This window comes from Salvelinus alpinus, chromosome 6 (assembly GCF_045679555.1).
Source record: "Salvelinus alpinus chromosome 6, SLU_Salpinus.1, whole genome shotgun sequence".
Classification (NCBI taxonomy): Eukaryota; Metazoa; Chordata; class Actinopteri; order Salmoniformes; family Salmonidae; genus Salvelinus; species Salvelinus alpinus.
In genome coordinates, this window is record NC_092091.1 from 61,020,916 (window position 1) to 61,038,965 (window position 18,050).

At 41.5% G+C, this 18,050-nt stretch overlaps 1 pseudogene; it reads right to left on the minus strand.

Annotated features, from left to right (window-relative positions):
- Nucleotides 1-400: 400 nt before the first annotated feature.
- LOC139579738 (stimulated by retinoic acid gene 6 protein-like) lies at nt 401-12,614 on the minus strand (annotated as a pseudogene).
- Nucleotides 12,615-18,050: the final 5,436 nt, after the last annotated feature.

Below are 18,050 nucleotides of genomic sequence, written 5' to 3' on the forward strand. Positions count from 1 at the left end.
AGAGCCAGTTTCATCATAGCGCTTGATGGTTTTTGCGACTGCACTTGATGAAACTTGTTCTTGAAATGTTCCACATTGACTGACCTTCACGTCTTGAAGTAATGATGAACTATCGTTTCTCTTTGCATATTTGAGCTGTTCTTGACATAATATGGACTTGGTCTATTACCAAATAGGGCTATCTTCTGTGTACCAACCCTACCTTGCCACAACACAGCTGATTGGCTCAAATGCATTAAGAAGGAATGAAATTCCACAAACTAACTTTTAACAAAGCACACCTGTTAATTGTAATGCATTCCAGGTGACTACCTCATGAAGCTGGTTGAGTGAATGCCAAGAGTGTGCAAAGCTGTCATCAAGGCAAAGGGTGGCTACTTTGAAGAATCTCAAATATAAATATATTTTGATTTGTTTAATTAAGACTTTTTTGGTTACTACATGATTCCATGTGTTATTTCATAGTAGAACAATGTACAATGTAGAAAATAGTAAAACATTACGAAAAACCCTTGAATGAGTAGGTGTGTCCAAACTTTTGACTGGTACTGTATATTTTTTATTCAGATTTTTCAGAGAGTGCTTGCAAAACCCTCAGCACCTCTACTTCCTGTGGCTACGTGGCCTACTAAAAACAAATGGACCGTTATGAGGTAAAAAGCATAACTCTGTCCCATTTGTCCTATCATTTTTCACAGTAGGAGTAATTATGTAGGTATTTCCGAATGTATAATGCGTTAATCATATTAGCCTAGTGGTTAGAGCGTTGGGCCAGTAACCGAAAGTTTGCTGGATCGAAACCCCGAGCTGACAAGGTAAGAATCCTGTTGTTCTGCCCCTGAGCAAGGCAGTTAACCCACTGTTCCCTGGGTGCCAAAGATGTAGATGTCAATTAAGCCACCCCCGGCACCTCTCTGATTGAGAGGGGTTGGGTTAAATGCAGAAGACACATTTCAGTTGTTCAACTGACCAGTTATCCCCATTTCCCATGATTCATCACATACAAAACAATACATTGTAAGAGCTTGGCCTGTGGTATCAAATGTAGCACTCATGAGCCATAAAGGTGTCCTCGAAATGTGTGTAGGTCTACTAAATGTTATATCACATTATTGTACTAGACTATTTCAGGCTGGGCATGTATAAGCCATGAACAGAATCAGTCAGTTAATGCCTGCCCATTGGTCGTAGTCTGATCTGATGTAACTGCTGTGGCCGTCGTCTCTGGTGCCTGTCCCATCTGTTCGGTCTGAGAGGCCAGCAGCCAGGCTTGGACCACAGTGTCCTGGTGGTCAGTGTGACTGGAGGAGGTCCTGTTCTTCCAAAGGAGGATCAGTCGTGAGTTCTTCATCAGGGTGTAGAGGAGCATCCATCGCCGCCTGGCCAGGCTTCCACAGACTGAATCTACAACACAGTGGTTTTAGAGAGAGACTGACATGATCTACAAATAATTATTAAGTGTCCTAGCATTCATATTTCAGGTCTCAAATGTCACTTGTATGAGTTGTAAGGTGTCCAGGATTTGCTCACTTGTCTGTTTTGATCAACAATCTGTGTTGGGCTACTGAGGTTTGTAGTGGTGAGAAAAGTACATAATTGTAATACTTGGGTAAAAGTAAAGATACCTTAGTAGAAAATTACTGTAGTAAAAGTGAAAGTCACCCAGTAAAAGTCAAAAATTATTTGGTTTTAAATATACTTAAGTATCAAAAGTAAATAAAATAGCTAAAATATAAATAGTAAAATAAAGTAGTACTTTAAAGTATTTTTACTTAAGTACTTTACACCACTGGAGGTTAGTATGATTTGTGCTCTCAGAACCTTCTAATCTCTCAAGGACTATTTAGTCTAATACACACTCACATGATGAGAAACTTCAACCTACACTAAATGATCTTTCAAACATCCCATTCTTTTGATCTGCAGCTGTGTTCATGACATCTTGACGTTAACTGACCTGGCGAAGGTGTGTTGTTGAACGTGGAGTACGATGCTGCCTCTGTGGTCCTCTGTTGTCTCTCCAGGAGAAGATGGCAGAAACACACCATGACAGGGTTGTTGTGGTAGTGGTCTGCGAAAATCATCCCGATCCAAGTGCTGTAACCTGAAATAGACAGTCAAAGAGTTACATTCTATAGGACGTGTACTTGCCACACCATCTTTGTCATTCAAATCCAGTGAAATGCTGCCACCTTCTGTATAAATAAAATATTACAGGCCTTGCGATAGACGCGCAGGATTTCCTAAACTCGGTCCTGGGTGCACCTTTGGTTTTTGCCCTAGCACTACACAGCTGATTCAAATATCCAACTCATCATTATGCTTTGATTAATTGAATCAGCTGTGTAGTGTTAGGGTAAAAAAACTAAAGGTGAACTCAGGGGGGGCCCCAGGGCCAAGTTTGGAACTAGCATCCTCTCCAAGGGGCGTACTTGTACACATCAAGCTGCCTCACTCTACAGCAGTAGTAGGCAACCCTGGTCCTGGAGTAACATAGGCACTTCATGATTTGGATTTAACCGGCCTGGAAGACCAGGTGTGTTGAATTTAGGCAATCACTGAACTGATCGATTAGCTCAGTTGGTCAGGTGTGGTGCCTAGTTGGAACAGAATCCTGAAGTGTTTGCGGCACTACAGGAACAGGGTTGCCTACCCCCTGCTCTACAGAAACGAGGCTACTTACTTATATTACAGTGACGGAATCACCTGCTAGTGTATAGCTGCACCTGTATGAGTTTACAATGAAAAACTATGGGCTTTAGTTATAGCCTTTAATTAGGGTGCAGAGTTTTTCTTGGTCAGTTGGTCAGGGAAAACCTTTGGGCCGTAACTAGGTCACTAAACTGACCAGGGTCCATGGATTTGTATCCCCTCGGCATGATGGTACGGTCGATACGTGACACCAGCCAGGTGCCCACCACGCAGCTGATCAGCAGACGCAGGATGCAGTTACTCAGGCCCATCACAACGTTGTAGAAGAAGAAGAAGTAGTTGAAGTTGTGGAACGCCTTCCTAGAGGGGAGATACCATAGGGTCATGTCAACGTCCACTGCGAATACCAAACATGAGGAACGCCTTCCCAATATTTCGCCGTCAGAACAGCCTCAATTCGTCTGGCCATGGATTCTACAAGGTGTCGAAAGCAGTCAACAGGGATGCTGGCCCATGTTGACTCCAATGCTTCCCACAGTTGTGTCAAGTTGGCTGGATGTCCTTTGGGTGGTGGACCATTCTTGATACACACAGGAAACTGTTGAGCGTGAAAAACCCAGCAGTGTTGCAGTTCTTGACACAAATCTTTTGTCTTGCCCATTCACCCTCTGAATGGCACACATACACAATCCATGTCTCAATTGTCTCAAGGCCTAAACATCCTTTTTTAATTTGTACACTAACTTCTACACTGATTGAAGTAGATTTAACAAGGGACATCAATAAGGGATCATAGCTTTCACCTGGATTCACCTGTTCAGTCTGTCATGGAAAGAGCAGGTGTTCTTAATGTTGTATACACTCAGTGTATGTATTTCCTGATATGTAAAAGAAACATTCACTGTCAAACGGTGTGTGTGTGTATATGTGTGTGTGTGTGTGTGTTCTTGCAGGTGTGTGCGAACAGCTTGACTGCACTTTGTCTGTGCTACACATTTATGCATAATGAGGCTCAATTAGCCCTGGTTTGGGTGAAATGCTGAATGTCAAGCCATAAAAATCTCCTCAAGTCTGTGGCCAGAGGCATGTAAATACTGGTTGTGTTTTTCTGCTTCTCATTAGCTTAGTGTTTAGATGAGAACCACTACTATTCATCCCCAGCATTAGCCCTGGGTTAAGGAAAGCTTGTGTGTACAGTAACTAAGGTAAACTAAAGTAAATAGCTCTGGGTAAAGAAAAATAGTTGTGAAAAGATCTTATGATGTAAACCAGGAAATCCGATACCAACATTTGTCACAATGTTGATCTGTGCAGTATGATGTGTACAGTACAGTGGAGGCTGCTGAGGGGAGGACGACTCATAATTAATGGCTGGAACGGAGGACATGGAATGGCATCAAAACACATGGAAAACATGCGTTTGATGTATTAGATACCGTTCCACTCATGCCACTCCAGCCATTATCACGAGCCCGTCCTCCCCAATTAAGGTGCCACCAACCTCCTGTGGTACAGTACCCATCTAAATGTGGGTGTTTTATCATGCACCATATCCTTACAGCATGTTCCTTGAAATCCTTTCACTAAGGAAATGTTAAGCGTTCTTCTTTCTTTGTGTGAATGTTCCAAAGAAGTGCACCAAACATAGATTGTAACTCGGCAGAGTTGTGACGGGTGAATGACAGGTGACCAGCAGGCTAAGGTGAACGTTAGGTCGAGGCATGGCCTGTATTACATAATACTGTACCTGTTGTTGAGTGCCAGAGGTTTCTTCCTGTCTGAAGGTGAGATCTTGTCCTGAAGGAAGAACACTTGGACCAGCACCACCTGTACTATAACCAATCCTATAACGATACCTATGGTCAAACTGATAGAGAGAACTTTACTTCACACAGGATAAGGAAACTCACACTGCTTGGATATGCATACATACCAGGAAATATGTTACGTTGACACTCAACGGGTAAAGAAATACCAGTGATCAGTGACATTTTCTAATATGAACTGAGCGGCTCCTTGAAAATATCTTATTTCTGAATAGTTATATCTTGTTTAAAACAGTTAAAGGGACAGTTTTCCAAATCCAGATTAAGCCTAATCCTGGACTCAAAAACACTTTCAATGGCGATTCTCTGTTAATCTGGGTCTGGGACACTGTCCCATAGAGTACACTTACAGAACGGTTCCCAGGTTGGTCAACATTTCCAACACTCTTCCATTTTTTCGATGGGGAGGACCACTCTGTAGGCAAAGAGCAACGCAAAGACGAACTGGATAAAGTGAACAATTAGAAAACCTGGAAGAAATTGGAGAACTTTCATATAGAATGCATTTATTTATCTTTTATCTATCCAATACATAACTATTCACGGTCACCTCCAAAATGATTGGCACCCTTGATAAAGATGAACAAAAAAGACTGTAAATACAAATACTGCGCTATACTGTATCCCCCAAAAAGGGACAATTCTATACTTTTATACTAATGCAATTGCTCAGAGAAAGAGATTACGCTTAAGAAGTTTTTTTTTTTAATCTAAAAAAGATACCTGTCAATATTATTGGAACCCCTGAAGATAAAATCTAAATAAAATCTGCATTAACATTCTACTTTTTTTTAATGTATCTCAATTTAAGGAAGTGTATTGTGGCCTTCCATGGCTTGCTGTTTCACTGGGGTATAAAAATGAGGTAACACACGTGTAAAATCCCTTTGTCATCCATTACCACGCAGAAAGGCAAAAAATGAATCAATGAAAAGAGACAAGTAGTTGTTGACTTTCATAAATCAGGCAATGGGTACCCCCAAAAAATAGAAAAACCAAATATACCACTTACCACTATTAGGGCAACAATTAAGAAGTTTAAAACCGCTGCAACAGTGGTAAACTTGCATGGTAGAGGACCCAAGTGTATCTTGTCTCCACACACAGTGAGCAAGATGGTTTGGGAGGCATCAAAAAATCCAAGGGCCACAGCTGGAGAATTACAGAACTTGGTCACATCTTGGGGTCACCAAGTCTCCAACTCAAAAGTTAGACACCAACTCCATGGCAATAGCCTATTTTATTGAGAGCTAACAACAAATGTAAACTCTTGGGAGTTTGCTAAACGGCATTGGCACTTAGATTGGAACTGGGTGCAATGGCCATCGCATTCTCCGGACTTGAAACCCAATGAAAACCTGTGGTTTGAATTGAAGAGGGCATTCCATAAGCGCAGACCAAAGGATATCAAGGATCTGGAAAGATTCTGTATGGAGGAATGGTCTAAGATCCCTCTCAATGTGTTCTCCAATCTGATAAAGCATTATAGGAAAAAGGCTAAGTGCTGTTATCCTTGCAAGGGGGAGGGCGTACAACATTTTGAAAATAAATAAATATTTAATAATAAATGTAAATCATTTTCACAGATATCTTTTTGAGAATTTATTTTATTACTTCAACAAAATATTTTTCTCTGAGCAATTGTATTAGCATCTCTCGAGTATGCAATCTGGTTTCCGCTCAGGTTATGGATGTGTCACAGCAACCTTAAAGGTCATCAATGATGTCACCATTGCCCTTGATTCTAAGCAATATTGTGCTGCTATTTTTATTGACTTGGCCAAAGCTTTTGATACGGTTGACCATTCCTTTCTAGACTAAGGAGTATTGGTGTCCCTGAGGGGTCTTTGGCCTGGTTTACTAACTACCTCTCTCAAAGAGTGCAGTGTATAAAGTGAGAAAATCTGCTGTCTCAGCCACTGCCTATCACCAAGGGAGTACCCCAAGGTTCAATCCTAGGCCCCACGCTCTTCTCAATTTAAATCAGCAATATAGCTCAGGCAGTAAGAAGCTCTCTCATTTATATGCAGATGATACAGTCTTATACTCAGCTGGCCTCTCCCCGGATTTTGTGTTACATCCTCTACAACAAAGCTCTCTTAGTGTCCAACAAGCTTTCTCTACCCTTAACCTTGTTCTGAACACCTCCAAAAGAAAGATCATGTGGTTTGGTAAGAAGAATGCCCCTCTTCCCACAGGTGGTATTACTACCTCTGAGGGTTTAGAGCTTGAGGTAGTCATCTCCTACAAGTACTTGGGAGTATGACGGTGGACTGTCCTTCTCTCAGCACATATCAAAGCTGCAGGCTAAAGTTAAATCTAGACTTGGTTTCCTCTATCATAATCGCTCCTCTTTCACCCCAGCTGCCAAACTAACCCTGATTCAGATGACCATCCTACCCATGCTAGATTACGGAGACATAATTTATAGATCGTCAGGAAAGCGTGCTCTCGAGCGGCTAGATGTTCATTACCATTCGGCCATCAGATTTGCCACCAATGCTCCTTATAGGACACATTACTGCACTCTATACTCTTCTGTAAACTGGTCATCTCTGTATACCCGTCGCAAGACCTACTGGTTGATGCTTATTTATAAAACCCTCTTAGGCCTCACTCCCCCCTATCTGAGATATCTACTGCAGCCCTCATCCTCCACATACAACACCCGTTCTGCCAGTCACATTCTGTTAAAGGTCCACAAAGCACACACATCCCTGGGTCGCTCCTCTTTTCAGTTCGCTGCAGCTAGCGACTGGAACAAGCTGCAACAAACACTCAAACTGGACAGTTTTATCTCAATCTCTTCATTCAAAGACTTATTCATGGACACTCTTACTGACAGTTGTGGCTGCTTCGCGTGATGTATTGTTGTCTCTACCTTCTTGACCTTTGTGCTGTTGACTGTGCCCAATAATGTTTGTACCATGTTTTGTGCTGCTACCATGTTGTGTTGCTACCATGCTGTGCTGTCATGTGTTGCTGCCTTGCTATGTTGTTGTCTTAGGTCTCTCTTTGTTTAGTGTTGTGTTGTCTCTCTTGTCGTGATGTGTCCTATATTTATATTGAATTTAGTTATTTATTTTAATCCCAGGCCACTGTCCCCGGAGCAGGCCTTTTGCCTTTTGGTAGGCCGTCAATGTAAATAAGAGTTTGGTCTTAACTGACTTGCCTAGTTAAATAAAGGTTAAATAAAATAAATAAATAAAAAGCATACATTTGTATTTTTTTAATCAAATAATATAGCTCTGTATTTTTATTACGTATGTTATACATTCTTTTTTGCCCATCTTTATCAAGATTGGCAATCATTTTGGAGGTGACTGTTTATGTCTCATCCTATATATCCCCTTATAACTATGTATTGTATGGGCTGAAAGGAAGAGGAAAGGTTGTCTTACCCCACAAAGTAAATGCTATTTGCCATCCGGAGTATTTTGTGATGGCAGCCTGCATGTAATGTCACAAAATATGACTCTTAAAAATGTTGACACAACAAATAACATTCCCAATCATTCTGTGGAACATTCTGGAATTGGAATGCGCTGCTACTCACCCCACTGACTGCAGAAGTGGGATTATGGAACTTCTCAGGAAGAAAGCCCTTCTCCCCAGCCCACAATCTCTTCAGATGTTTCCTGTGACAGGGCAAAAATTATAACAATACCAACAGACACGGTTAATAATATTAACAGACCAATACATCATTTGCATAATGTACACTGTGTATATATATGGAATAACTGCTTCAAACAGGACATACCGGTAACATGCTAACACATGGAATGTGTATAACACAGATGTTAGGCTGGCAAAGATGGTTGTGGCTAGCCAGGACTCTGGAAAATCAATCAATCAATCAAACAAACGAATTCATAAACTATGCAGACTGATGAATGATAATGGTACAGATATTCAGGCAAAAGGGTTTTCCGGCTTTCCCCATATGAGAACCCTTTTTGGTTCAAGGTAGAACGCTTTTGGGTTCCATGTAGAACCCTCTTTAGAAAGGGTTCTGCATGGAACCCAAAAGGTTTCTCCTCCAGAACATAGTAGACCTAATTTTGAAACCAGGCCAATGGTGGTGTATGTTTCAATGGTATGACAGGCTGTTACCAACAATTTACTTTTATATAACCACGGAATATATCATATTTATATGTATGGCTATGGCTGCAACTTGTGACGGTAATAACTGAAATGATGAACTAGCCCTACATAGGATGCCGTTAATGAATGAATGGCTAATGCCCTACTGTATGTAGGGCTAATGATGAGCGAGTGTTTCTCCTACTGTTGTCCTACCGGTCAATAGGGCTCCTTCTCAACAACCTCTGTACATGCTTGGCCTGGTGACACTGGATTAGCTGCTCTTGGTCCTGAAAGAAGTGATGTCAAAAACATTTGCAGGGTGGCATGAAATGAAGCTCATGATATTCAAAATCCCGTTTGAATACGAGTCATAAATAACACAATATATATACGCTATTGGGATTAATAACTCCATTTCACTGGCACACATCCTCAAACAGAGGTGGTAATCTCCAACTGAAATGCTCACCTCAGTTTCAAGCAGGAGGCGAATCCGAACAGCTTTGATCAGCATGTATGTGAACCGCCCCAGGAGGAAGATGAGAGACAAAATGGTCGGCCACATGTAGACTAGCTTCTGGCGACTACCCAGCATCTACAGAGTACAACTTCATGTTCACATGGCAGTCATAGACGCAGAAATACATAAGCCTAACAGCCACACCTACTTTCAAGAGTGATGAATGCCTTGGCAAAAACGGTAAGGGATATAGCATTTGAATATAGTAAATGAGTGGAATAACTCATTTGGCATCTATGATAAAGATATATTATTGAATGCAATGACATACTGTACTATGAACTATATGTGAGATGAATGCTAAATATGCCAAATTGTATATATACACTACCGGTCAAAAGTTTTAGAAGATCTACTCATTCAAGGGTTTTTCTTTATTTTTACTATTTTCTACATTGTAGAATAATACTGAAGACATTAAAACTATGAAATAACACATATGGAATCATATACAAACCAAAAAGTGTAAAACAAATAAAAAATATATTTGAGATTTGAGATTCTCAAATAGCCATCCTTTGCCTTGATGACAGCTTTGCACACTCGTTGCATTCTCTCAACCAGCTTCACCTGGAATGCTTTTCCAACAGTCTTGAAGGAGTTCCCACAAATGCTGAGCACTTGTTGGCTGCTTTTCCTTCACTCTGCAGTCCGACCCATCCCAATTGGGTTGAGGTCGGGGGATTGTGGAGGCCAGGTCATCTGATGCAGCACTCCATCACTCTCCTTCTTGGTAAAATAGCCCTTACACAGCCTGGACGTGTGTTGAGTCATTGTCCTATTGAAAAACAAATGATAGTCCCACTAAGCCCAAACCAGATAGGATGATGCATCGCTGCAGAATGCTGTGGTCGTCATGCTGGTTAAGTGTGCCTTGAATTCTAAGTAAATCACAGACAGTGTCACCAGCAAAGCACCACCACACCATAACACCTCCTCCTCCATGCCTCCATGCTTTGCGGTGGGAAATACACATGCAGAGATCATTGGAACCAAAAATCTCCAATTTGGACTCCAAACCAAAGGACAAATTTCCACCGGTCTAATGTCCATTGCTCGTGTTTCTTGGCCCGGGCAAGTCTCTTCTTATTATTTGTGTCCTTTAGTAGTGGTTTCTTTGCAGCAATTCGCCCATGAAGGCCTGATTCACACAGTCTCCTCTGAGCAGTTGATGTTGAGATGTGTCTGTTACTTGAACTCTGTGAAGCATTTATTTGGGCTGCAATTTCTGAGGCTGGTAACTCTAATGAAACAAAGGTAACTCTGGGTCTTCCTTTCCTGTGGCGATCCTCATGAGAGCCAGTTTCATCATAGCGCTTGATGGTTTTTGCGACTGCACAACGTTCAAAGTTCTGAAATTTTCCTGATTGATTGACCTTCATGTCTTAAAGTAATGATGGACTGTCGTTTCTCTTTGCTTATTTGTTCTTGCCATAATATGGACTTGGTCTTTTACCAAATAGGGCTATCTTCTGTATACCCCCCTACCTTGTCACAACACAGCTGATTGGCTCAAACGCATTAAGAAGGCACACCTGTTAATTGAAATGCATTCCAGGTGACTACCTCATGAAGCTGGTTAAGAGAATGCCAAGAGTGTACAAAGCTGTCATCAAGGAGAAGGGTGGCTATTTGAAGAATCTCAAATATAAAACATATTTTGATTTGTTTAACACTTTTTTGGTTACCACATGATTCCATATTATTATTTGTTATTAGTTATTTCATAGGTATGTCTTCACTATTATTCTACAATGTAGAAAATAGTACAAATAAAGAAAAACCCTTGTGTTCTAGTGTATAAGCATTTGAACGTAATGACAATGCTAATAAACGGATGTAGACATGCTTTGTGCTTTGTGAGTGGTATTAGAGTCAACAACAGGTATTCAAGTTAGGATAAGACAAATCTTGTGTCTACTATTCAAACAGGCATTTCCAATTTCCACCTCTGTGCAAACATGCCAGGATGACGGCAACACAAAGTTAATTCAACACATTCTATCACACAATCATCAAACGGGTAGTTTGTCACCCTTTCCCAGAAGAGTGGATATCCATTTTCATCTTCATAAGTGCTACATTTCTCTTGCTTGCAGGCAGTATATGTTGCTAAACCACATTGCTATAGCAGCCTGTTATACCACATTGCATTCTATATGGAGGGGGTAAACGACTGTGTTGGCGTGTTGAATACTCACCTACCTTACCGGTGGGACACGTCACTGTATCCCACAGTGTGATGATTAACCTGCGAATAAAAAACAACCAGGCTGTTATAGGGAGTCCTTAGATCAATGCTACTTATTCAGTAAGCTGGGCAATTCCTGTAACGACTAAATCAAGCTGTCTACAGGTACAGTGCTGTGAAAAAGTATTTGCCCCCTTTCTGATATTCTCTATTTTTGCATATTTTTTATATATATAACATTATCAGATCTTCAACCAAAATCTAATATTAGATAAAATAACCCCAAAAAACATATACTTATTTATTTATTTATTTAACAAAGTTATGCAACACCCAATTCCCCGGCGTAAAAAGGATTTGCACCGTCAGTAACTGGTCATAAAGGGGCGAATGCTTTTTCACAGCACTGTAAGTCCCCATAGAGCCAGGAGTTATTCATTCTGACCAGAAAAAACAACCCTTACTTCAACCGGTCAGATCTCAGGGTCGGTAAAAACTCCTGACCCTACGCCATGACATCACATCAAATGTGCACTGACCATGTCAAAGAGCAGAGGATTCCCAGAACAGCCCCGAACTCTCGGCAAGGGGTTGACAGACATGCAAAGAAAGGGAAATAGGCCCACCTCGAGAGCACCCACGAGGAACACAAACGCTGCAAAGACAAAGACATGCTTGTGTTGAGAGCAGTGCACATGCCATTGTTACTAGGGCCATGTCAGGTTATCCTATGTGGTCAGGAAAAACTCCCAGCCCTCACCATTATCAATGCTACAGTACACAATATAGAATACAGTGGCATTCATGAATCGATCAAGTACTCTTCCTAGGTTCCTGCCTTTCTAGGGAGTTTTTCCTAGCCACCGTGCTTCTACATCTGCCTTGCTTGCTGTTTGGGGTTTTAGGCTGGGTTTCTGTATAAGCACTTTGTGACATCCGCTGATGTAAAAAGGGCTTTCTAAATAAATGTGATTTGATTTGATATTAGGGAGATGAGAAACCCAGCAGGTACTGAGATCCCTCTGAGGATCTAATGTTGCCTGACACTCCTGCTACACTGGTGTTCCACTCGCTAAAGAACATTCTGACTCACCCCTGTTCAATATTCCATTCACTCAGAAGCATTTTTGATACGGTCATAACCATGTCATAATATGTTACAACAGCTGACATAACGTGTCATAACCTGTCATAATATGGTCATAACACCTGTTGTGACATATATTGCGTTATTTTATGGCTGGTTATCACACCTACACAAGAGTGTCAAAACCGACAAAACCTACCACACAAGGCAAAACATTCCATTACACCATAGCCTACTTGTCAACATTATTTCTATTTAATATAACATTTTCTGAAATGGACCATATTTCATTATCATTGTAATCATTGATGTCAGACATGCACCTACCCCAACGCTCTGTTGCTGATGACTGGGATGAATGCACGGACAGATTTCAGGAGCAGGACAAGACACCCTCTTTTTGACTGATGACTGACATAAGGGCATGTACGTGATAGGCCTATCTGGCTTACATGATTCTGATCATACTGGTCATAATGCTTCTTGACAGTGTCATAAAGTGTAAAAACATAACTTTAAAGGAATTCAATACAACAACAAAGGATAAGAAACAAACTTTCAAACGTAAGGAAACTTCTTTGCAGGGAAAAAACACATTTGAATAAATGTGGGTTTTGACACTCTTATGTAGGTGTCACAATCAGCCACAAAATAACGCAATATATGTCACAACAGGGGTAAATATATTTGTCATGACAGTGTTATGATCATATTATGACAGGTTATGACAAGTTATGTCAGCTGTTATGACATAGTTATGACTGTATCATAACGTGTTATGACGCTAGGTGTCAAGTAAAGTATTACCTGGATGTTAATGTACTGTATTGGTCTACACGGACAAGTTCTGGCCTGGTTTAGATCTTATCTGTCGGAAAGATATCAGTTTGTCTCTGTGAATGGTTTGTCCTCTGACAAATCAACTGTACATTTCGGTGTTCCTCAAGGTTCCGTTTTAGGACAACTATTGTTTTCACTATATATTTTACCTCTTGGGGATGTCATTTGAAAACATAATGTTAACTTTCACTGCTATGCGGATGACACACAGCTGTACATTTCAATGAAACATGGTGAAGCCCCAAAATTGCCCTCGCTAGAAGCCTGTGTTTCAAACATAAGGAAGTGGATGGCTGAAAACGTTCTACTTTTAAACTCGGACAAAACAGAGATGCTTGTTCTAGGTCCCAAGAAACAACGAGATCTTCTGTTAAATCTTACAATTAATCTTGATGGTTGTAAAGTTGTCTCAAATAAAACTGTGAAGGACCTCGGCGTTACTCTGGACCCTGATCTCTCTTTTGACGAACATATCAAGACTGTTTCAAGGACAGCTTATTTCCATCTACGTAACATTGCAAAAATCTGAAATTTTCTGTCCAAAAATGATGCAGAAAAATTCATCCATGCTTTTGTTACTTCTAGGTTAGACTACTGCAATGCTCTACTTTCCGGCTACCCGGATAAAGCACTAAATAAACTTCAGTTAGTGCTAAATACGGCTGCTAGAATCCTGACTAAAACCAAAAATTTGATCATATTACTCCAGTGCTAGCTTCCTTACACTGGCTTCCTGTTAAGGCAAGGGCTGATTTCAAGGTTTTACTGTTAACCTACAAAGCGTTACATGGGCTTGCTCCTACCTATCTTTCCGAGTTGGTCCTGCCGTACATACCTACACGTACGCTACGGTCACAAGACGCAGGCCTCCTAATTGTCCCTAGAATTTCTAAGCAAACAGCTGGAGGCAGGGCTTTCTCCTATAGATCTCCATTTTTATGGAATGGTCTGCCTACCCATGTGAGAGACGCAGACTCGGTCTCAACCTTTAAGTCTTTACTGAAGACTTATCTCTTCAGTAGGTCATATGATTGAGTGTAGTCTGGCCCAGGAGTGTGAAGGTGAACGGAAAGGCTCTGGAGCAACGAACCGCCCTTGCTGTCTCTGCCTGGCCGGTTCCCCTCTCTCCACTGGGATTCTCTGCCTCTAACCCTATTACAGGGGCTGAGTCACTGGCTTACTGGTGCTCTTTCATGCCGTCCCTAGGAGGGGTGCGTCACTTGAGTGGGTTGAGTCACTAACGTGATCTTCCTGTCTGGGTTGGAGCCCCACCTTGGTTTGTGCCGTGGCGGAGATCTTTGTGGGCTATACTCGGCCTTGTCTCAGGATTGTAAGTTGGTGGTTGAAGATATCCCTCTAGTGGTGCGGGGGCTGTGCTTTGGCAAAGTGGGTGGGGTTATATCCTTCCTGTTTGGCCCTGTCCGGGGGTATCATCGGATGGGGCCACAGTGTCTCCTGACCCCTCCTGTCTCAGCCTCCAGTATTTATGCTGCAGTAGTTTATGTGTCGGGGGGCTAGGGTCAGTTTGTTATATCTGGAGTACTTCTCCTGTCTTATCCGGTGTCCTGTGTGAATTTAAGTATGCTCTCTCTAATTCTCTCCTTCTCTCTTTCTAACTCTCTCTCGGAGGACCTGAGCCCTAGGACCATGCGTCAGGACTACCGGGCATGATGACTCCTTGCTGTCCCCAGTCCACCTGGCCTTGCTGCTGTTCCAGTTTCAACTGTTCTGCCTGTGGCTATGGAACCCTGACCTCTCCACCGGACGTGCTACCTGTCCCAGACCTGCTGTTTTCAACTCTCTAGAGACCGCAGGAGCGGTAGAGATACTCTTAATGATCGGCTATGAAAAGCCAACTGACATTTACTCCTGAGGTGCTGACTTGCTACACCCTCGATAACTTCTGTGATTATTATTATTTGACCATGCTGGTCATTTATGAACATTTGAACATCTTGGCCATGTTCTGTTATAATCTCCACCCGGCACAGCCAGAAGAGGACTGGCCACCCCTCATAGCCTGGTTCCTCTCTAGGTTTCTTCCTAGGTTTTGGCCTTTCTAGGGAGTTTTTCCTAGCCGCCGTGCTTCTACACCTGCATTGCTTGCTGTTTGGGGTTTTAGGCTGGGTTTCTGTACAGCACTTCGAGATATTAGCTGATGTACGAAGGGCTATATAAAATAAATTTGATTGAAATTTGATTGATTGATTGTATGGGGACACAGAGACCCCTTACCGATAGAACGAGAGAATAGTGCAAGAAGAGGTCCATGGATACACCACTGTCACAGGTCTGGTTAGGAGAGCCCCTTCAAGACAAAAATTAATAAACAATTAAAAAAGGAAAGTTGACTTTCAGACTGAATAATACATTTCTTCCATGAACGAGTGAGTAAGATGTACAGATTTACAGTTATCAAGCATCCCTTTATAACTGATACAGTAGTTAGCCAAAATTTGAATTGCACTCACATGTTGCTTCTTATCGTGTCGGAACCACTTTCAACGAGCAAGGGAGTAACATAAAAGATAGTTCTTAAAAGCGATAACAGAAAGTACTATCTACTGATAGCTCTCAAAGCCCCGTTTCCTAGTTGCAGTCATGTGACGTACCTTTGACCCCAAACGCCAAACTACACAAGTGGCACCTTGTGCTCCCTTATTGACTGACATGTTACCGTGCAATGGCACTGTCAACAGAGAGCGCAGTAACAGATAACCTCAAGGGAATCGATCCCATTGGTTTTCTCCCTCCAAAGGATAGTTTATTTTCCTGTGAGTTTATCATTACCAAGCTAGTCACTCGTCCTCACTGTAAAATGAATTATTGTACGGGATATTTTCAACAGTGCTTTGCGGAACAGTAAGAAACAAAAAGGTTTTCTTTTGAGGAAGCAGTGTTTTGACGGTTGAGTGCATTCGATATACTCTGTCATTTGGGTTAGTGTTGTGGAGTAAGTCCAATGTTGTTGATCCATCCTCAGTTTTTCTCCTATCACAGCCATTAAACTTTGTAACTGTTTTAAAGTCACCAGATGAGTCAAGGTGAAACCACTGAGCAGTCTTCCTCTCTGGCAACTGAGTTAGGAAGGACACCTGTATCTTTGTAGTGACTGGGTGTGTTGATACACCATCCAAAGAGTAATTAATAACTTCACCCTGCTCAAAGAGATAATCAATGTCTGCTTTCAAAATATATACAGTACAAGTCAAAAGTTTGGACACACCTACTCATTCAATGGGTTTTCTTTATTTTCACTATGTTCTACATTGTAGAATAATAGTGAAGACGTCAAATCTGTGAAATAACACATATGGTATCATGTAGTAACCCAAAAAAGTGTTAAACAAATCAAAATATATTTATATTTGAGATTCTTCAAAGTAGCCACCCTTTGCCTTGATGACAGCTTTGCACACTCTTGGCATTCTCTCAACCAGCTTCATGAGGTAGTCAGTCACCTGGAATGCATTTCAATTAACAGGTGTGCCTTGTTAAAAGTTAATTTGTGTTTGAGCCAATCAGTTGTGTTGTGACAAGGTAGGGGTGGTATACAGAAGATAGCCCTATTAGGTAAAATACCAAGTCCATATTATGGCAAGACCAGCTCAAATAAGAAAAAAGAAACGACGGTCCATCATTACATTAAAACATGAAGGTCAGTCAATGCGGAAAATGTCAAGATCTTTTAAAGTTTCTTCAAGTGCAGTTGCAAAAAACATCAAGCACTATGATGAAACTGGCTTTCATGAGGACCGCCACAGGAAAGGAAGACCCATAGTTAAATCTGCTGCAGAGGATACGTTCATTAGCATTAACTGAACCTCAGATTGCAGCTCAAATAAATGCTTCACAGAGTAACAGACACATCTTAACATCAACTGTTCAGATGAGACTGCATTAATCAGGCCTTCGTGGTCAAATTGCTGCAAAGAAACCACTATGAAAGGACAACAATAATAAGAAGAGACTTGATTGGGCCAAGAAACATGAACAATGGACATTAGACTGGTGGAAATCTGTCCTTTGGTCTGATGAGTCCAAATTTGAGATTTCTGGTTCCAACTGCCGTGTCTTTGTGAGACGCAGAGTAGGTGAACGGATGATCTCCGCATGTGTTGTTCCCACCGTGAAGCATGGAGGAGGAGGTGTGATGGTGTGGGGGGTGCTTTGCCGGTGACACTGTCTGTGATTTATTTAGAATTCAAGGCATACTTAACCAGCATGGCTACCACACTATTCTGCAGTGATATGCCATCCCATCTGGTTTGCGCTTAGTGGGACTATCATTTGTTTTTCAACAGGACAATGACACAACACACGTCCAGGCTCTGTAAGGGCTATTTGACCAAGAAGGATAGGGATGTAGTGCTGCATCAGATGACCTGGCCTCCACAATCACCCGACCTCAACCCAATTGAGATGGTTTGGGATGAGTTGGACCGCAGAGTGAAAGAAAAGCAGCCAACAAGTGCTCAGCATATGTGGGAACTCCTTCAAGACTGTCAGAAAAGCATTCCAGGTAAAGCTGGTTAAGAGAACGCCAAGAGTGTACAAAGCTGTCATCAAGGCAAAGGGTGGCTACTTTGAAGAATATAAAATATATTTTGATTTGATTAACAATTTTGGGGGTTACTACATGGTTCCATATGTGTTATTTCATAGTTTTGATGTCTTCACTATTATACTACAATGTAGAAAATAGTAAAAATAAAGAAAAACATTGAATGAGTAGGTGTGTCCCAACTTTTGACTGGTACTATATATATTGGAAAACATTGGAAAACCTCCCTGGTCGTTGTGGTTGATTCTGTGTTTGAAATTCACTGCTCGACAGAGGGA